General features: G+C 43.3%; 1 protein-coding gene across 6 annotated transcripts in view; it reads left to right on the top strand.

Moving 5' to 3' along the window:
• Positions 1-7: 7 nt before the first annotated feature.
• The window catches only part of ITSN1 (intersectin 1 (SH3 domain protein)), a 245535-nt gene continuing 223796 nt past the window's right edge, over positions 8-21746 (top strand). For all 6 annotated transcript variants that reach the window (XM_010862262.1, XM_010862263.1, XM_010862259.1 and 3 more), the window contains exon 1: positions 8-278. The gene's annotated coding sequence lies outside the window, so the exon portion shown is untranslated. The remainder of the gene's footprint in view (positions 279-21746) is intronic.

Below are 21746 nucleotides of genomic sequence, written 5' to 3'. Positions count from 1 at the left end.
AAAAAAAAAAAAAAAAAAGAAAGAAAAAAACTACCCTGTCAGTGAAGGGCAGTCAATGCCATTTTGGCCCCGCGTCCTCCTGCTGGTACTGACTTGACTCCGGTGGTATTTCACAGAAAGCGGCTCATCCTTTCAAGGGGGGAGCGCGTCCCCGGTGTCGGCCGCTTCCCTTTCCCCTTCTTTACGCACTGACACGGTTTTAGTGTGGACCGAAGCCACAGTTACCAGTCTCTGTCTGGCTTGACCGAGGAAAATGCAATCAGAATCCCCAGGAAAAGGTAACCGACGAGGAATGGAGTTGCGCCTTTCCCTCTTACTTCTTGTTTGCCTTTTGGATTAGGAAGCACCTTTGTAGATTACATTTCCTATGGGCATCTTTTGTTGTGATTCAGACTAAAGGCTTTGCTTTTGAAAAAAACCATTAGGGGCGTCTGTGTTGAGTTGACGCTTCTGGAGATTTTTTGATAGCCTCTGAATATGAAAGTTTCCTTTAGAACTTTGCCATCCTCGGTGCTATTCTGGAGGCAGCACCAGCCTGAAAATTTAAATAGATGCGACTCCGAATAGTTGCGTTTCTTTGTGCTTAATCTGCTGGCATCCTGCTCTTAATGTTTACGTGGTCGGGACGTCCAAATAATAAAAACAAGCGCAATAAAAAGTATAGATAATAATAAGAAGTACCGTGCCAAAAATGCATCTGGAAAATCTCAATTCTGTCATCGGGGAGGCAGTTTTTACTAATCCCTTTGAAAGGATGAAGACCAGGCTCAGAGTTTATGTAGTGGACAGGATCTGAGGGTAGGAAATGGGACCATGGAGCCAGCAGCCCGGCTGGTTTATGTAGTGCTACTCTTACTGTCTGAAATAGGAATATATTTGTTGGGATACCTTTATTTTTAATATGACTTAAGGTGCAGAAGCTTTAGTACCCCTCCTAAAGTTATGATTTCTACTTATTATGGAGAACAAAATACTCTGTTTTGTTTCTAAATTTTTAATAGTTCACCTGAAACATTTATGTTATTTTTATGATTGTTTGCTTATAACAAAAGAAGAAAAACATTTTTCAATATTGAGTTCTTTCTGTAGGACAGTTGTAAAGAACTCAAAAACTTTAGGTAATCCAAATTCAGAAATGAAGGACACTAATTTAGTGATGGTCCAAAAGCTATTTAAGACTTCTATAAGTAGCTCCAGTAGGGTGAATTTCTGATAGAATTGTTTTTGAAGGCTATTTCTTTATTTAAGAATGTATCTATTGAAATTTTTGAGGCACATGGTACCTTCACAAAAGTCTGTTATTATTCTGCCTGAGTAAGAGAGGAAATGAACACATTTTTGATGTACTTTGGAACTCTGTGGATTGTTCAGATACTAAGCATTGTGAAATAGGGCATAAAATGAGTGGTAGCAAGTTAGTTCCCTGAAATGTTTGTCTCTCTTAGCTTTTTTTTTTTTTTTTTTGCAATTGACTAGCAATTTCCTTTTTCTTAATGCTTATCCCTCTATTATCGGAAATAAAACTCTGCTTAAATTCATGTTTTCTCCAAATAACTAGATTGAGGCAAACTCAAATCTCCATAAAGGGGGTTAAGGAGGAGGTGCCATTAAATCCCTCTACTCTTACTCAGCTTTAATGTGGATTTGTGAATTATAGGGAATTAATTACAGGTCGGTTGGGTTTATATTACTCAGTTCACATTCCACTGCCGTAGGGCTCTTCTCTTGTGAATGATCTTTCTCTTCTGAATAGTTCCACTTACTGGCAGGTTTCTCAACGTCTAGACCTCAGATCACTTACATCAACATAACCTGAAGTTCTTGGTAAAAATACAGACTCCTGGAATCTGATTTCCAACAAGCTCTGCAGGAAGTTTTCTTACACAGTAGCATTGGAGAACCACTGGCATTGTGGTTGCTTCTCACTGAGTGGCCCCAGACCATGTCCTGAAGAGGATGGCATGTTTTTAAAGTGACAGAATAACTTTCATACCTTGGACATCTAATAAAACACCATGACCTTCAGATATGTAAGGCACCTGTAATAATACATCTCAGAAGGGCAGAGATCACTGTACCTCCTAGAGTAGTGCCTGGAGGAACTCTATGAAATATTTGGGTGAATTACGTCACAGTGAGGCCACACCTTTAAACTTTTACTTGTAAAGTTCATCTTATCATTTCATAGTCACTTTATAAACTGGTCATAAGTACCACACCCCAGTCATTTCTGTAAGTTTGGTTGGCTCTGAAAGGAGAGAACCTTTCCCAAGCATAACTCAAGATGATAAGCTGAAAAGAAGGCTCCTAGCAAAATGTTTGCTTAGACTCAAAATGTAAATTTAAGTCACAGCATAATGGTAAATTATTTGGTATCAGTACATCAAAATGCCATTTTATAGCCTGTGATAAGTCCAACATAATGCAATAAAAAATTGTTTTTTCCCAAAATAAAGAAAATTAGTAATTTTCCAATTTTATTTTTCATACTCCTAATATATGACCTTCACTCCTTTCTGTCAGAGCCCAGCATAGGCCCCATAAATAACAGCTTCTGCTGTGTAGTTGAGGGTATGGATAGTTAAGAGTGCAACCTCTAGAGGATATTGGGTTTGACCATACATAGTCTGACTTTACCAGCTCAGCTGGTAAAGAATCTGTGTGCAATGCAGGAGACTCCAGTTGGGTTCCTGGGTGAGGAAGATCCCAGTCCAATGTTCTTGGGCTTCCCTGGTGGCTCAGATGGTAAAGAATGACTGCAATTCAGGAGACCTGGGTTTGATCCGTGGGTCGGGAAGATCCCCTGGAGGAGGGCATGGCAACCCACTCCAGTCTTCTTGCCTAGAGAATCCCCATGGACAGAGGAGCCTGGAGGGCGACAGTCCATGGGGTTGTGAAGAGTCAAACATGACTGAGCGGCCAAGCACCACACAGCACGGTCTGTGACTTTGATCTAGTCACCTAACCTCAGTCGGAGAAGGCAATGGCACCCCACTCCAGTACTCTTGCCTGAAAAATCCCATGGATGGAGGAGCCTGGTAGGCTGCAGTCCATGGGGTCGCTAAGAGTCGGATACGACTGAGCAACTTCCCTTTCACTTTTCACTTTCATGCATTGGAGAAGGAAATGGCAGCCCGCTCCAGTGTTCTTGCCTGGAGAATCCCAGGGACGGGGGAGCCTGGTGGGCTGCCGTCTATGGGGTCGCACAGAGTCGGACACGACTGAAGCGACTTAGCAGCAGTAGCAGCAACCTCTCAGTGCCTCAGTTTTCTCAGCTGAAAATGGGAATTGTTGTAGTAAAATATAATACTTCTAGGACTTCCGTGGTGGTCCAGTGGTTAAGAATCTACCTGTCAGTGCAGTGGACATGAGTTCGATCCCTGGTCCGGGAAGATTCCACATGCCACGCATGGCACAGCTAAGCCCAGTGTGACGCAGCGGCTACCCCACATGCCCTAGAGCCTGTGCTCCGAAAGAAGAGAAGCCTGGCAAAATGAGAAGCCCAGGCACCACAACTCTAGTTGTGCAGTGCTGTGCTGTGCTTTAACCCTAACCCTTTACCATCGAAGCCACCAGGGACGCCCTGGTTGCGCCCCCTGACGCAACTAAAGAAAGCAGCATGGAAGACCCAGCACGGCCAAAATTTTAAAAATTAAATTCAAATACAATAGTTTAAAAAATTTAATACTTCTAAGTTCTCACTTAAGTTCTTGAGACACATTCATTTAATATATGTTAGTTATGATGATAAAATATTGAGATATATAAAAATGTATGAAACTCTAGTCTGTTCAGTTTTTGTACTAATGTACTTTATTGTAGTAAGTAGAATCCATTGCTTAAAAAGAAGTCTCTTGCTAATTTCCTGGCACTGAATATGTGTAATTTTAAAATTACAGTAATAACTAAACATTAAAAGTAACTAATAAAACATCAGGTTCTATGCAGATTTTTTTCTAAATAAAGATAAGCCTGTCATCCCTCTCAGCTTAATAGTACTATTTCAGAAAGAATCTGTTAATCAGTTAGATGATCCCTTGTATTTTAAAATTGCATGTTTGTGGTAGAACAATTGAAATACAGGAAAGTAAAGAGTAAAAAACCATAAAATACTTAGAGGTCCACTACCTGAATACATTTCTATCCAAACTGTTTTTTCTCTATGCTGTTTGTCAGTATATATAACTTAGGGTAGCAAATATGGGATCCTGGTATACATTTGGTTGTTTCCTAACCTGTGCTTCTTAGCATCTCATTATGAATCTTTTCTTCTCTATGTAGTCAGTTGTAATGTTGACTGAATAATATTCCATTTTGCAGATCTATGATTTATTTATTTATTTGGCTGTGTCGGGTCTTCCTTGTTAATACAGCCTCCGTTGCCCAAGGCATGTGGGATCTTGGTTCCCTGACCAGGGATTGAACCCACATCCTCTGAATTGGAAGGTGGATTTTCTACCTCTGGACCACCAGGGAAAGTCCCCAGCCGATTTGTTTTTATTAAACATTATTTTTCTCCCACTGCTATTATCATTATCTCTGCAATAACTGTCCTCTATGCATCTCTATATATCTTTGAGATTTTTTTTTTCCTTTAGGATAAATTTCTAGAGGTGTGATTGTAAGATCAAAGTACATATTATGGTTTAAGGGTTTTTGATACATCCTTTCAGTTAGTCATTTAGAAAGGTTGTAGCAGTCTACACTCAGCATGTTGTATAAGAGTGCCATGTCCCTCCCCCTTCCTTTTTTTTGAGGACTGACTTAATAAGTGACCAACCTAGGGAATTGTTTTATCTTTAGAAAGAAGAATGGGTTGTTATTATGACCATGTTGGTGATGTGATCTGGAAGCTGGATATTCATACACCTGTAAGAATAACACCTAACGCTTATCAAGTCCGTTTACAGCATTTTATAAGCATAAACTCACTTAATATTTACAAATTCTCGTTTTTTAGATGAATGTGACTTGAAAACCAAAATACCCTCTGTTAAGTCACAGGAGCCAGCAAGTGACTGCAGAATGGTTACTCTAGAGCCCAAACTCCACAGCGCTGGACTGCCTCTTGTCTGCAAATGTTGTACGGGTGTTGGGGGACTTTTTGCATTCCTGATTTCTGTTTGAGACTAACCTAGCAGTTTCCTGGCATGTATTCATTTATAAAGTAGCTGGCACACAGATTCAAAGCCCTCTCAGTAAGGGGTTAGTCTCAAAACTTAGCTCACAAATAAGCCTCCTATCCTGTCTAGCATTCACCTCTGAAAGCAGTATGCTACCCTTTATTCTGTAGTAGTTTTCCTAACACCCCCCATATGAAAAACAGGATCAGAGTCACAGAGGAGACTAGCACAGTTGGAAAAGGCAGTTTACTTGATGTGGACCTGCCTTGGAAACACAAGACAAGTGGGCTTAGGGACAGAAGTGAGCTTAGGGACGCAGCCGGGAGCCTGTACAAACATTTCCACATCAGCCTTGTTGGAGAATTGAAGTGTCTGGTGGAAGTTCAGTTCAGGAATGCAAGGCCTTACTGTAGAGATGTCACCCATCCACTGGGAGATTGTTGTTTTTTTTTAAACCCTTCTAAAGTGTGATGGTAGAAGATCATTGATGTTTTCTTGCTAATGACTAGGCTGCTAACACGGAGAAGGCAATGGCACCCCACTCCAGTACTCTTGCCTGGAAAACCCCATGGATGGAGGAGCCTGATAGGCTGTAGTCCCTGGGATCGCTAGGAGTGAGCGACTTCACTTTTCACTTTCATGCATTGGAGAAGGAAATGGCAACCCACTCCAGTGTTCTTGCCTGGAGAATCCCAGGGACAGGGGAGCCCGGTGGGCTGCTTGTCTATGGGGTCGCACAGAGTCGGACACGACTGAAGCGACTTAGCAGCAGCAGGCTGCTAACAAAGTGAATTTCCACTAAGTTAATCTGTTTGATACTTTGGCCACCTGACGTAAAGAACTGACTCACTGGAAAAGACCCTGATGCTGGGAAAGATTGAAGGCGGGAGGAGAAGGGGACAACAGAGGATGAGATGGTTGGATGGCATCACAGGTTCAATGGACATGAGTTTGAGTAAACTCCGGGAGTGGGTGATGGACAGGGAAACCTGGTTTGCTGCAGTCCATGGGGTCGCAAAGAGTCTGACACGACTAAGCGACTGAACTGAATCTGTTTGAATTCGCCATCGCTCTCTTCACCTTTTTTTCTAGTAGGATTAATGATTGGCAGCTTACCTTGCCAGCTTATCTCCCAGAGAGAGGGTTGGTGAAATCATTTTGGCTTCAGCTCTCTGGCCTGAGTTTGTGCTATTGAGCGAGGCAGGACCACCCCAGTTCAGTGGTAAGCTGGTTACCAAAACCCTTCTCAGTGCTGTGTGGGCCAGGGCTCCACCCGGCCGGGTGGGAGTGGTCCTGAGGCCCCTTCAGTCCTCATCCAGTGGTGGAGCCAGGAGCTGAACCGAGGGATGTGATAGTTTCAGACTCACCTGAATTTGAATGTGAAAATTACAAGGTCACAGCAGTTGGTCAGAATTTTTTTTTTTTTATTCTTGGTTAAATTAAACATCCTCTCCTTCATGCAGGAGGGCCAGTTTTGGCTTCTCTGTGGCTTGGGGAGCATTTTGACTGGTTTCTCTCTCAGGGATGGTTGTGTTCATCCCTGCATTGTGCCTGCAAGTCCCTCTGGTGACTGGTGTATACAACTGCAGGAAATGGGCAAAGACAACTGGCTTTTCTGCTATGTTTTCACCGGCCTGGTTAAGGAGAACACTGGCTCTTATGATAAAAGGTAGGGGACAAGATGCCATTGGAGCCATTTATTGTGCTTGTGTAGAGGCCTGCTCACCTCTCTCTGAGGCAGATTTTCTGACCTGCTTTATTCTAACAAGGGTGAAAGTAAAAGCATTAATTGCTCAGTTGTGCCTGACTTTTTGCGATCCCATGGACTGCAGCCCGCCAGGCTCCTCTGTCCATGGGATTCTCCAGGCAAGAATATTGGAGTAGGTTGCGAGTCCCGCTCCAGGGGATCTTCCTGACCCAGAGATTGAACCCACATCTCCCGCATTGCAGGCACATTCTTTACCACTGAGCCACCAGGGAAACCCTGTAACAAGGGTAATGTATTATAAGCCATTGAATAAACACACACATGTACCCATTCCTGTGCATTATCTATAACAAGAGTATTTGTTGTGCATCCACTGTTTTATAAAAATCAATTCATTTCTCCTGTAAAGATAATAGATTTTAGAAGCAAGTAGCCTTTCAGTTTCTGGAATCATTTGAAAGTCAACTGCTCCATTCTTACAGAATTGGAGTATCCCATTTTGATCACTGACATATAAAAGCTGTAAAGCTAGTAAAAAGTTGACCAAACAATTAGTGGTATATTCCTGGTATGTATACCAGGCTTCAGTGATTAAAATTCCCTCCTCCTCTCTTCTTCACTTACAAAAAAGTATTGTTAAACAAAGCCAGTCAATAACAATAAGTGTGTTATAGGTAGTACTGCTTATTTTCAGATACCTTGAGATATAGTTAATAAAATTGCTGTTTGGGTATTCTGAAGAATCCTCCCGTCAGCGCAGGATACACGTGTTCGGTCTCTGATCTGGGAAGACCCACCGGCCATGGAGCACCGGAGCCTGTGTGCAACAGTTCTGTGCCTGTGCTGCAGCCGCGGCCGCTGAGGCCTCCACGTGCTGGAGCCTGTGCTCCGCAGCAGGAGGGCAGCCCCTGCTCTTTGCAGCTACAGAAGGGCCCTCTCAGCCACGAAGACCAAGCATGGCTGAAAATAGATACATAAATCAAATTATGAACAAATGTAAGCGGTCTCAAAACAGAAAAAAAGAAATGAAAAAAAAAAGATGATCAGAGGAACTGAGGAGGAGAACTTGGTAGGGCGGTTGAGTAGGGGTGGGTTCCACGAGAGAGGAAGGCTTGGCCTCACAACCGGGAGCAGGGTCCAGGGCATGGTGGACACTCAGCAGCCATGTGCTGGCCCCAGGGCAGGTGAGCCCTGGGACAAAGCAGACAGGCTCTGGCTTGGATTTTCCTCAGAGTCAGAGGAGGCAGGATGCTGATGTCAGTTTTAAGCAGGGGAGACCCTTTTGTTTGACTAGATCCCTCTGGATGTTATGTGGGAGTGGCCTGGACGAAACTGAGAGGGAGATGTTGAACTAACAGACCCCCCCACCCCACCCCTTGCTGTCGGTTACCTGAAAGTTGTACTTTTTCTTCACCGTGAAGGTAGTGTGATTTACTCTTTGATGGGGTGAGATGAATGGCGATTTGTATAAACTTTTTGAAGTTCTCTGAGGACGAGAACCCCGTAAAATCACTATTCTTATGGATCGATTAACATCGTGTAAAATAAAGATCGGGAATTTAACTTTTTAACCATTAACTTAATTGAGGTTATGGCTGCAGATTTCTGGTAGGAGAGATTTTTCTGCTTGCATTTTTTGGTGAAAGAAACTTAATGTATGGAAATGAATCCTTAGAATAGGGTTTTTTGATGAATTGAGTGTCTATAGAAGCTATGCACTTGAAGGGAGATCCAGTTTGTTAAGTGCTAATATTGTCTGTCCAATCTGGTGTTTTAATTAGTATCAAAGGAAGGGAAATACTGCGGTAATTGTAACCTTATGTTACTCCCTTAGTTCAATTAGTTTTAAACCATAGTCATTATCTGTTATCTTTAGTTGTTGTGATCTCATTACAACAACTGAAGTGATGAAGTGATATTGCAGTTGTGATTTGGGAGATTAAAAAAATAACACGTTTTTTCTTATTACCAAAACGATACATGTTTATTGAAGACAGCTTTGGAAAATACAGGTAAGGGTGTAAAAAAGCATACTCCAAATCTCCCTGACCAGAAATGATGCCTGTCCATACGCTGGGAAGGGTCAGCTTTGCTCAGATCGCCTAGAAGCATAGGTGCATTTGGTCTGGGTGACTCGCAGGCCTGTTTGGGACTCTGGGACCTGGAGATGGGACAGCGCAGAGTCGGTCAGCTCACACATTCCCGGCCCATTGTGTCTTGGTGCTTCCACGCCTTCTAGGTCTTTAAGAGAAGTTGAAAATTTAGAAATACAGATTTAATGTGAAATCTCCCAATTTTTATGTGAGACACAACTACTAATAACCCACTGGGATTCAGGCAGAGCAGACCTGACGGCTGCATTCAGTCTTTGTTGCCTTGCCAGCTTATAACCTCAGCTACGTATAGTTGTGTAGCCTGTTTCTCTCTCAGTATCAGTTCACTTCAGTCGTTCAGTTCTGTCCCACTCTTTGCGACCCCACGGACTGCAGCACGCCAGGCCTCCCTGTCCATCACCAACTCCTGGAGCTCGCTCAAACTCATGTCCATTGAGTCGGTGATGCCATCCAACCATCTCATCCTCTGCCATCCCCTTCTCCTCCCACCTTCAGTCTTTCCCTGCATCAGTGTCTTTTCAGATGAGTCAGTTCTTTGCATCGGGTGGCCAAAGTATTGGAGTTTCAGCTTCAAATTCAGTCCTTCCAGTGAATATTCAGGACTGATTTCCTTTAGGATGGACTGGTTGGATCTCCTTGCAGTCCAAGGGACTCTCATGAATCTTCTCCAACACCACAGTTCAAAAGCTCAGTTCTTCAGCACTCAGCCTTCTTTATAGCCCAACTCTTACATCCATACATGACTGCTGGAAAAACCATAGCTTTGACTAGATGGACCTTTGTTGGCAAAGTAATGTCTCTGCTTTTTAACATGCTGTCTAGGTTGGTCATAGCTTTTCTTCCAAGGAGTAAGCGTCTTTTAATTTCATGGCTGCAGTCACCATCTGTAGTGATTTTGGAGCCCAAGAAAATAAAGTCTGTCACTATTTCCCTTGTTTCCCCATCTATTTGCCATGAAGTGATGGGACTGGATGCCATGATCTTCGTTTTTTGAATGTTAAGTTTTAAGCCCACTTTTTCACTCTCCTCTTTCACTTTCATCAAGAGGCTCTTCAGTTACTCTTTGCTTTCTGCCATAACTGTGGTGTCATCTGCATATCTGAGGTTATTGATATTTCTCCCAGCAATCTCTATTCCAACTCTCTCAGTATATTGGAGTATACTCCCAAGCCTTAAGGGTATGCTGCCTTGGCAGTGTGTACTGATCTCCTGTTTCCTTACTAGCATTGGGTAAAGCCTTCTCAAAAAAAAAAGAAAATCCTAGCCAGTTTTGTTTGTTTTAATTTGCATTCTTTTTGGTATAGTTACTGAGTTGCTGGGCTTCCCTGCGGCTTCCAGTGGCTCAGTGGTAAAGAATCTGCCCACAATGCAGGAGACTCAAGTTCAGTCCCTGGGTCAGGAAGCTCCCCTGCAGGAGGAAATGGCCACACACTTCAGTATTCTTGCCTGGGAAATCCTATGGACAGAGGAAGCCTGGTGGGCTACAGTACATGGGGTCGCAGAGTCAGACATTACTTAGCGACTGCAAAGCAAAAATGAGTTGAACACTGATTAAACGTTTATTGACCTTACTCAGATTTACTTGGTAACTCACCACCTTGCTAGAACTCTTGAGTTCCAGTAGTATTTTGGTCATTTATTTAGTGTGTCTCAACTTTTGTAATATTATATAATATTTGCACCCCATTAGTCCTAGTAAATAGTACTCATGGCAGGTGTCATCCCCCGAACCTGAGGGCCTTGGTACCTGGAGCACATCTGTAACCCGTGTTAAAGAGCTATGGTTGAGAAGCTCTGGGTTTGGTCAGTGGGACTGTTTGAGCACGTGCTCTGTATCTGGCAGTGCTGTGGCTGTCCAGCCTTGAACCGTGACAGCGGTCTCAGCTCTCTAAGACCTCATGATTTTTTTTTTAATTTCTCTTGCGTTTATCATATTGACTGTCATATTTATAAAAGATAATTCTTATTTCCAGAATTTATAATTTTTTGGCTTTTATTTCTTGTTGACATGAACCTTCTCCCGCCGCCCCCCCCCCAAAAAAAAACAAACCAGTGGTGGATGCTAGTCAGCCTCTAATTTCTTAAATTCCATTAATTCTCTTGAGTTCTATTAAACTCTGCTACAAAAAGTCGCAAGTGGACTTTGGTGAGCAGTTCCTTTCCTGTGATGATGAAAAAACCAGGGTACAGTGCTAGGACTGTGTAATGGGAACTTCTGGAGTGTCTAACTCGACATAGATCCCTTAACTGTCCTCAAATCTAGACATCCACTCCCCTGCATACTTCTTCCTCCCCACAGAATACACAGAGGATTTAATCAGGTTTAGTTCGGTCCTGACCCAAGCTAGTCCAATCAGTGTCCTTTTCTTGGAAATTGACTTTGGGCCCAAGTGAGGGTTCGACCTCACTGCATTCACAGGGCCCAGCGTAAAAACTTGGGAGTTCTAGGCTGTTGTGTTCTGCTGTTGTGTCTGGGGACAGAGAAAGGTAATTTATGGATGGAGAGATTAAATTAAGTATATAGAAGCAGGAAGAGAGAATACCACCTGAGATTACTTTAAACCTCCTCCTCCAGTCCTCTCTGGGGCTGGGTGTTTTCATGTTCTGTGAAGTTCTGTGAAGTCCTGTATTCTTAAGATTAACAGCTCTCCCCCCACCCCACCTGCTATATACCTTTTAGCTGAAGCCAGCTGAGGTTGGGTTGTTTAAACCTTCTCTTCATTTTCAGCCCTGTATTCTTTCTATAATCCTACCTTATCTCTTGTATTTCTTGACTATCATCTGAGGACGTTGTGAATTTATTATTATTTTCTCCATATAACAGCAACATCAAAAATTAAGGATATACTAGTATATATAACAGGGAAGGCGATGGCACCCCACACCAGTGCTCTTGCCTGGAAAATCCCATGGACGGAGGAGCCTGGTGGGTTGCAGACCATTGGGTTGCGAAGAGTCGGACATGACTGAGCAACTTCCCTTTCACTTTTCACTTTCATGCATTGGAGAAGGAAATGGCAACCCACTCCAGTGTTCTTGCCTGGAGAATCCCAGGGATGGGGAAGCCTGGTGGGCTGCCGTCTATGGGGTGGCGTAGAGTCGGACATGACTGAAGCGACTTAGCAGTAGTATATATAAAATAGATAATCAACAAGGACCTACTGTATAGCACAGGGAACTCTACTCAGTATTCTGGAATAACCTATATGGGAAAATAATCTGAAGAAGATTGAGTATATGTTTATGTATAACCGAATCACTTTACTGTACACTTGACACTTAGCACAGTATTGTAAATCAGCTATATTCCAATATAAAATAAAAATTAAATTAAAAAATTAAGGATAGCAAGAGAAGCAGAAGTGCACAAATTTAAGCTAATTCACACAATTACGATTTTATTAGAAAGTCCATTTTGCACATGTGGTGACCTTTCTTAAGTCAGTTCAGATCTCTTGTGAAGAAAAACAAAAAGGAAGAGATTTTGAATTTATTTCAAAATGTCCTAGAATTTTGGTGGAGTAATTTCCCTTCATATACATATAACATTTTGACCTCATGAAAGAAATGATACTGCATCTGTTTAAGCATGTACTCTTCCAGAAACTGAAAGAAGACTCTTAACTTTACTATCTAAATATCAAGAAATTGAATCACAGTGTAATTTACCTGGTGGGTGGTAGTATTAGTCCCTCAGTTGTGTCTGATTCTTTGCGATCCCATGGACTGTAGCCTGCCAGGCTCCTTTGTCCATGGCATTCTCCAGGCAACAAACTGGAGTGGGTAGCCATTCCCTTCTCCCTTCTCTTCCTGATCCAGCGATTGAACCCAGGTCTCCTGCATTGCAGGCGGACTCTTAATGTCTGAGCTACCACTTCCCTGGTGGCTCAGATCGTAAAGAATTTACCTGGGGCTAGGCTTATTGTCAAATTAGCTTTTTGTTTCAGTCGTGTCGTAAGTACTCAGTGCTAAATTTAAGTAGTCTGCTATAATGAAGAAGTTGGATGGGGATGGGGGAAAAAAAGGAATGATAGAGACTTCCCTGGTGTTCCAGTGGCCTAAGACTCCACGTTCCCAATACAGAGGTTCTGGGTTTGATCCCTTGTCAGGGAACTAGAACCCACATGCCACAGCTAAGACCCAGTACAGCCAAATAAATAAGTAAAATATATATAAGAAAGAATGGTAGGAAGAGTAAGAAAGAATTGTAGTAGAAGAAGGAAAACTCAGTGCTGTAATTCTCCTTATTCATAATTGTATTGTCTGAATTTTTTCATTTGCAAGTGGAAGAAGCCCAAACTGCCTTCAGTAAAAAAGGGAAATGTATTGACCCCCTGATGCTGGGACCAATGGAGGGCCGGAAGAGGAGAAGGGGACGACAGGGAATGAGATGATTAGATGGCCTCATCGACTCAATGGACATGAGTTTGAGCAAACTCCAGGAAATACTGAAGGACAGGGAAGCCTGGCAAGCTGCAGTCCATGGGGTTGCAGAGAATCGGACACAACTTAGCGACTGAACAACAACTATTACTGAGTTACATATCTGTCTGTTAGGTCCAAGGGTTCTGATTGTCCTGGCATGATCCCATGCCTCAACCAGTCACCATGGCCAAGGGAATGCAAGACACTCATTGGCTGTCCTGGGTTTTGGGTCCACCTTTTGTACCAGTTGTAAAGTAAAGTAGCTAGTAAAGTCAGTAGCTAGACCCCTGGAATTAGCAGGAGAGAAAGTGGATCAACTACAAGAAGAAAGAACGCTGGGCAGGCTAAATGCATACCCAACACACTCATCATATGCAGCGATCAGACAGAAAGGGGCTGATGGTGACTTTCTTTTTTTTCCCTTTTGAATGGTGTGCTGCTAAGTTACTTCAGTCTTGTCTGACTCTTTGTAACACTATAGACTGTAGCCCACCAGGCACCTCTGTTTACGGGATTCTCTAGACAAGAATACCGGAGTGGGTTGCCAGGCTCTCCTCCAGGGGAACTTCCCCCTTGAATGATAGTCTTTAGTAAAACTATAATACAAAAACATCAAAGCAACCCAATGTGTGCATGAACTTTCTTCTCAATAAAGTTTACTTTTTAAATTTAAATGCTCACTCTGCTGCCCAAGAATTTGTATTGTTCATTCATTTTAAAATGAAATATATTTTACTACTGTCCTGTGATTGCTCTAGATAGAATGAAGTTTGTGCTGCTTATCTATAATATAGCTAGATCACTTTTGGTTTAGAACTGTGGGCATTATTTTATCAGTTTGACTACTACTATAATGACATTTTTTTTCATGCCCGAAGGTAGGTTACATTCTCTTGGCTCATATCTGGAGGCATTCTAACTTATGATTTGTCTGGAACTGCCGGGGAAACATGTATACTAGGAAAAAGCTGGAGCTGGAAAGGGATGTTATTTCTTTTTTTTTTAGGAATGAACCCTTTTATTATTTTTTTGTTCTTTTTTTTAAATATAATTTTATTTATTTTAATTGGAGGCTAATTACTTTACAATATTGTATTGGTTTTGCCATACATCAACATGAATCTGCCACGGGTGTACATGTGTTCCCCATCCTGAACCCCCCTCCCACCTCCCTCCCCATACCATCCCTCTGGGTCATCCCTGTGCACCAGCCCTGAGCATCCTGTATCATGCATCGAACCTGGACTGGCAATTCGTTTCACATATGATATTATACATGTTTCAGTGCCATTCTCCCAAATCATCCCACCCTTGCCCTCTCCCACAGAGTCCATAAGACTGTTCTATACATCTGTGTTTCTTTTGCTGTCTCGCATACAGGGTTATCGTTACCATCTTTCTAAATTCCATATATATGCGTTAGTATACTGTATTGGTGTTTTTCTTTCTGGCTTACTTCACTGTGTGTAATAGGCTCCAGTTTCATCCACCTCATTAGAACTGATTCAAATGTATTTTTAACGGCTGAGTAATACTCCATTGTGTATATGTACCACAGCTTTCTTATCCATTCATCTGCTGATGGACATCTAGGTTGCTTCCATGTCCTGGCTATTATAAACAGTGCTGCGATGAACATTGGGGTACACGTGTCTCTTTCCCTTCTGGTTTCCTCAGTGTGTATGCCCAGCAGTGGGATTGCTGGATCATAAGGCAGTTCTATTTCCAGTTTTTTAAGAAATCTCCACACTGTTCTCCATAGTGGCTGTACTAGTTTGCATTTCCACCAACAGTGTAAGAGGGTTCCCTTTTCTCCACACCCTCTCCAGCATTTATAGCTTGTAGACTTTTGGACAGCAGCCATTCTGACTGGCGTGAAATGGTACCTCATTGTGGTTTTGATTTGCATTTCTCTGATAATGAGTGATGTTGAGCATCTTTTCATGTATTTGTTAGCCATCTGTATGTCTTCTTTGGAGAAATGTCTGTTTAGTTCTTCGGCCCATTTTTTAATTGGGTCGTTTATTTTTCTGGAATTGAGCTGCAGGAGTTGCTTGTATATTTTTGAGATTAATTCTTTGTAGGGGTATTATTTCTTAATGTGTCTGCTTTTTTAGGTTAGACTCCAAGGAAAATAGCAACTTGACCTTTTTCAGAAGGGCACAGGCCTATTTTTGAGAATTGTTTTGTTTTGTCCTATGAGACTGATAACAGTAGGTGGTAAGAGCTTATGGTACCTTGAGAACAGTTGCACTTGTTTTTTAAATTATATATCTGCAGTGTAATTTATTTCCCACATTCTGATTACAACAATTCCACTCAAAAACTGGTTCCTGGACCTTCTTCCTTTAATCTCAGATTGTCAGTTTCCTCCTCGTCTCATTTCCTACCCCCTACAGCTGGGACCTCAGGGTGGGTCACCCCAGCTAGTTCCTTGCCCTATTGTCCTTCTGTCACTTCTGATCCACCGACCTCCTTCGCTTGACCATCTCAACTCTCTGGGTTCTGTTTCCTGTATTTGTGATATTAAAAATCAGGCATGTAAAGCAATTATCCTTCAATAAAAAATAAATTAATTTTAAAAACCTTAAAAAAAAATCAGCCAAAGAAGACCATACAAACTTGCAGACTTTGTCTTTACCCATTTAGCTGTATTCTTCCTCAGGTTGTATTCTGCTAAGAATTCTTTTTTTCCTCTTCACTCTCAATATTCTATATATATTTAAATTATGTTTTACTATTTTTTATTGGAATAGAGTTGTTTGCGATGTTGTATTCGTTTCACACTGTTGCCATACAACAATGTGAATCAGCTGTATGTATACAGGTACATATACAGGTACGAACCGAGCTGAGCTCCCTATGTTATACAGCAGCTTCCCACTAGCTATCTATTTTACACACGTGCGTGTTAGTCACTTAGTCATATCTGACTCTTTGCAGGCTCCTCTGTCCATGGAATTCTCCAGGCAAGAATCCTAAAGGCGGTTGTCATTCTCTTCTCCAGGGAGTCTTCCCGACCCAGGGGTTGAACCCAGGTCTCCTGTATTGCAGGCAGAGTCTTTACCATCTGCGTCCCCAGGGAAGCCCCCTGCCCCCACCCCCGCAGTGTGTTCATCAATTCCAGTCTCCTAGCTTGTCCTGCCCTCCCCTTCCCACCCCACGTTCACAAGTCCATTCCCCCGCATCTGCGTCTCTGTTCCTCCCCTGCAAATAGGTTTCTTCCTCACCTTTCTTTCCTTTCTGCATAGACGCTGTTCCAGATCTGCCCTTTTCCTCAGGCCTCCCCAGCCCTCCCCGGATGTCTCAGAAGCTTCACTCTCAGGAGCGGCTCTTCCTCCTGTCCGGTCCAGGTGCCCGCTTCCCAGGCAGATCTTGTAAATTTATCTGATCCACGCTTTGCCTTTTGAGATGAGAGTGAAGGAAGAGGCAGATGTCGCCTTCCCTTCCCCGGGTTCTGGATGCTGTCCTCCCCGGTTTCCTCGGAGACTCTGGCTCGTGCTTGTGCTCGGAAGGCCCCTCATTAGTGCTGCAACCCCGTCGTGTGTGACCGCTGTGTGCAGATGCTATGGTAGGAGCTAGGGGACAGCGGCGACAGGTTGCTGTCCTCACTCTTTAATTAGGACAGACGTACATACCCCCCGTCCCCACAGTTGCAGAAAGAAATGATTCCTCACCGTTTGAAATGCTGTGACGAAAGTGTCCAAGAGGACCTAACGTTGTCCTACAGTCTAGGGAAGATGTGATATTTACTTGGCATCTGAAGGATGTCTAGGAAGTCATCAGGGAAGGAAAGAAGTTGTTGGGCTGAGGGGCCAGCTTGTGACAGGGCCTGTGGCATAAAGGGGCACAGCGTGTTTGAGTAGAAGGCCACTGTGGTTGCAGTGGGAATACTGGAGAGGGCGGCGAGCTCAGGCCATGCAGGGCCTTGCAGGCGTGTACGGAAGGGCCATCTGGGAGCCGCAATCTGAATCTTGCTTGTTCTCTGCCGCCGGGGCCTCCATGGCCCCCTGCCCTCTGCTCCCTCCTTCCCGGCCGCTCAGCTTTGGCCCCTCAGCGCTGCCTGTCGCATCTCTCGTCTCTGCCTTCTGTGCCGGGTGTCTCCTGCTCCTGGCTGCGTGTTACAGTCTTGCAGCCTGCCTCTGCCTCCTGTATCTCGTTTCCATGCACCATCTTCTGTCAGTCTGTTTCTCGATCTTTCCACAACCTTCAACATGTTCTGTAGGAACACTTTTCTGCCTCGCCTTTCTCCATCTTACGCTCTGTGTGTTCTCTTCTCTTACATCTAGGACTTCTTAGTCCTTAACGTTATTGTTCCCAAGGCTGTTTTCTCTACCCTTTTTGATCCTACCCTGACCTCTAGGTGAAGAGGAACTAAAGAGCCTCTTGATGAAAGTGAAAGACGAGAGTGAAAAAGTTGGTTTAAAGCTCAACATTCAGAAAACGAAGATCATAGCACCTGGTCCAATCACTTCATGGCAAATAGATGGGGAAACAATGGAAACAGTGACAGATTTTATTTTCTTGGGCTCCAAAATCACTACAGATGGTGACTGCAGCCATGAAATTAAAAGATGCTCCTTGGAAGAAAAGCTATGACTAACCTAGACAGCATATTAAAAACCAGAGACATTACTTTGCCAACAAAGGTCCGTCTAGTCAAAGCTATGGTTTTTCCAGGAGTCATGTATGGATGTGAGAGTTGGACCATAAAGAAAGCTGAGCACCAAAGAATTGATGTTTTTGAACTGTGGTGTTGGAGAAGACTCTTGAGAGTCCCCTTGGACGGCAAGGAGATCCAGTCAGTCCATCCTAAAGGAGATCAGTCCTGAATATTCATTGGAAGGACTGATGCTGAAGTTGAAACTCCACTACTTTGGCTACTTGATGTGAAGAGCTGACTCATTTGAAAAGATCCTGATGCTGGGAAAGATTGAAGGAGGAAGGAGAAGGGGATGGCAGAGGATGAGATGGTTGGATGGCATCACCGACTCAATGGACATGAGTTTGAGCAAGCTCTGGGAGTTGGTGATGGACAGGGAGGCCTGGTGTGCTGCAGTCCATGTGGTCACAAAGAGTTGGACACAACTGAGCAACTGAACTGAACTGAACTGTTCTCTAGGATGGTCATATGGCCACTGTCGGTTCTGGCTGCCAGGATTAAGTCCCATTATCTTTGCATGTTCATACCTGGAGCTCTGACCTTTCTTCTAAGGTCTAACCCTTTATCTGAGTTCCGCCTGTGATCTTTGGGTGCTTCCAACACAGTCGGTCCAACTCAGAGCTCACTACCGCCTTTCTTCTGACAACCTTTTTCTCTGCCTGTATTTCCCATTCTGGTGAATGATGCTGTTATCTGCCCTTTTGTTCATTCTTTAGCAATTGTTTATTGAGTACCTGCCGTATATCAACAACCATGCCCTGGTATAATAAAAAAAAAGAAAATGATAGTTTTTGTTCCTGGTTCCAGAGCTCCTAAAACCTTTGGACTTCCCTGAGTTGATAGGAATGCCTTCTGTTATTCAAACTGAACACCTTCCTTGGAGGTCCAGTGGTTAAGACTTGACCTTCCAATGCAGTGGAGGAGGGCGCAGGTTCGATCCAGGGTAGGGGAGCCAAGATCCCACATGCCTCACTGCCAAAACACCAAAACATAACACAGAAGCTATGGTGTAACAAATTCAATGAAGACTTTTTAAAAAATGGCCCATGTGGAAAAAAAAAATCTTAAAAAGAAACTTTTTGGACCTTAACCTGAATTTGTGTTAATGAAATGTCTTTCAGCTCACCACTACCACCACCACCTCCGAGGAAGAGGAAGGGACAAACTGGAAACTGAGTTCCGTCTCATGGCCAGTTGTTTAGTCATTCATGCTTGTGTGATGGAATCCCATCCAAGACTCTTAGAATAATAAGGTTCAGGGAGCTTCTGGTTTGGAGAACACTGAGCTGGGAACATGGACCCCTGTGTTCTATGGAGGAGGAGAGGCTGTGGAGTCTCTGCACCTCGCTTCCCCCACACTCTGCTCTCTTAACCGAAGTGGTTGTTCCTGAGTTACATCCTTTATAATGAAACTGTAATCACCAGTATGACGATTTCTTCAGTTGTGTGAGTTGTGAATTACTGAACCTGGGGAAACAGGGCTGGGTGTGGTTGTGGGACCCTGTGAACTTGTAGCTTGCCTGGCAGAAGTGCTGGTAGCTTGGGGACCCTTGAGACTTGGGCATCTGAGGTGGAACTGAGCCCTTAATCTGTGGGAAGTGTTACTTGCTCAGTTGTGTCCCACTCTTTGTGACCCCATGGACCACAGCCCGCCAGCTTCTTTGTCCATGGGATTCTCCAGGCAAGACTACTGGAGTCGATTGCCATTCCCTTCTCCAGGGCATCTTCACAACCCATGGATCAAACCTGGGTCTCCCATATTGCAGGCGGATTCTTTACCATCTGAGCCTCCAGGGTATCTGTGGGGTCGTCCTAAATTGAATTGTATGAAACCCAGTTGGTGTTCGAGATGTGTCATTAGAACACATATCTGGATTACAATGTCTGTAGATATCTATACAGTTGTCCTTCAGTATCTGCAGGGTGATGGAATTGGTTTCAGGGCCCTGCACTGATACCAGAATTCCTGGATAGTCAAGTCTTTCATATAAAATGGCATAGTGTTTGCATATAACCTATGCTATGCTATGCTAAGTCACTTCAGTCGTGTCCGACTCTGTGAGACCCCATAGACGGCAGCCCACCAGGCTTCCCCATCCCTGGGATTCTCCAGGCAAGAACACTGGAGTGGGTTGCCATTGCCTTCTCCAATGCATGAAAGTGAAAAGTGAAAGTGAAGTCGCTCAGTCGTGTCCGACTCTTAGCGACCCCATGGACTGCAGCCCACCAGGGTCCTCCGTCCATAGGATTTTCCAGGCAAGAGTACTGGAGTGGGTGCCACTGCCTTCTCTGAGCAAATAGGCATACATGCGTGTAATACAGTATAAGTGCTACACAAATAATTGTTGATGCTCAGCAAATTTGAATTTTGCTTTTTGGAATTTTCTGGAAATTTTCCATCTAAGGGTGGTTGAATCCGTAGCTGAGGGTCCCATGGATGCGGAGGGTTGACTGTATTTGGCATAGACTTAGTACCTATCCCTAAGCCAGACGGGTGGATAGTGAGTTACAATCCAGCCATGCAGTCAGCAGCCAAGTCTCTCCACTTCTGAAGTTGCTAGATTTTGTTGATTCTGCCTTAACAATATCTTTTGAATTTACTCTTTTCTCTTGTATTTCTGCTGTTGTCTTAGCCCTGGCAGTTAGCGTTCTTCACTGTGCTGCTTTGCTCTTACCGCCTGCCGCTTCCTGACTGGTCTGGCTTCTCTTATCCACTGGGTCTCGCCTGCACGAGGCTGCCAGAGAAGTGTGTTGTGGTACAAGTGCTGCTTCACGATGAAATCTTGCCCTGGGGTTTCATCTCTTACAGGGATGGGTTTCAAACTTGTGCTGTAGTATAGTGGGATGTATACTTTTATATACTCTGATGCTGGCAAAGATTGAGGGCACGAGAAAGAGGCGACAGAGGATGAGATGGTTGGATGGCATCACTGACTCAATGGACATGAGTTTGAGTAAACTCTTGGAGATAGTGAAGGACAGGGAAGCCTGGCATGCTGCAGTTCATGGGGTCCCGACGAGTCGGACATGACTTAGCGACTGAACAACAAATACTCTTGTATACTCTTAAAAGTTACTGAAGACCCCAAGGAACTTTTCTTTACATGAGTTTTATCCCTCTTTGTCAGGTTAGTGATTAAAACTGAGAATGTTAAAAGTACCAATTTATTTACTGAAAATATCTGTCATAAATCCATTGTACACTTAACGTAAAAAAATCTCTTTAATGTTTCACTTAATAGAAGACAGCTGGCTTCTCATATCTGCTCAGTAGTGGAATATTGTGAAATGTTGTTTTGATTGAAGTAGTTGACAAAAGTCTGGTCTTAACATAGATAACACAGTTGGAGAAAGCAGGAGTCTTTTAATATCACTTCCAGAAAACTGTGGTTATTCTTTGATACTATACCAAAATTTAGCAATAGTGGTTTTTTAAGGGTTAGTGGTTGTGTGGAATCTGAAGTTATGTTAGTAAACTTCATATTTTGTTACAATAAAATCTGTTCATCTATCTTGCAATTTGAATGGATATTTTCCTCCTTTGTGATTTTGTACCATCATGTGTTGGTCATTTGGAAAATACTGCTTTACTGAGTAATATGGATCTTCCAAATGTTTCATTAACCAATATAACGAAAACCCATTTGTTAACTTTCAGTCAGTTCAGATCAGTCGATCAGTCATGTCCGACTCTTTGCGACCCCATGAATCGC

Source organism: Bison bison, unplaced genomic scaffold (assembly GCF_000754665.1).
Source record: "Bison bison bison isolate TAMUID 2011002044 unplaced genomic scaffold, Bison_UMD1.0 scf7180017864481, whole genome shotgun sequence".
Taxonomy (NCBI): Eukaryota; Metazoa; Chordata; class Mammalia; order Artiodactyla; family Bovidae; genus Bison; species Bison bison.
The sequence above is the reverse complement of the archived record's forward strand: the minus strand, read 5'-3'. Positions and strand labels throughout refer to the sequence as shown.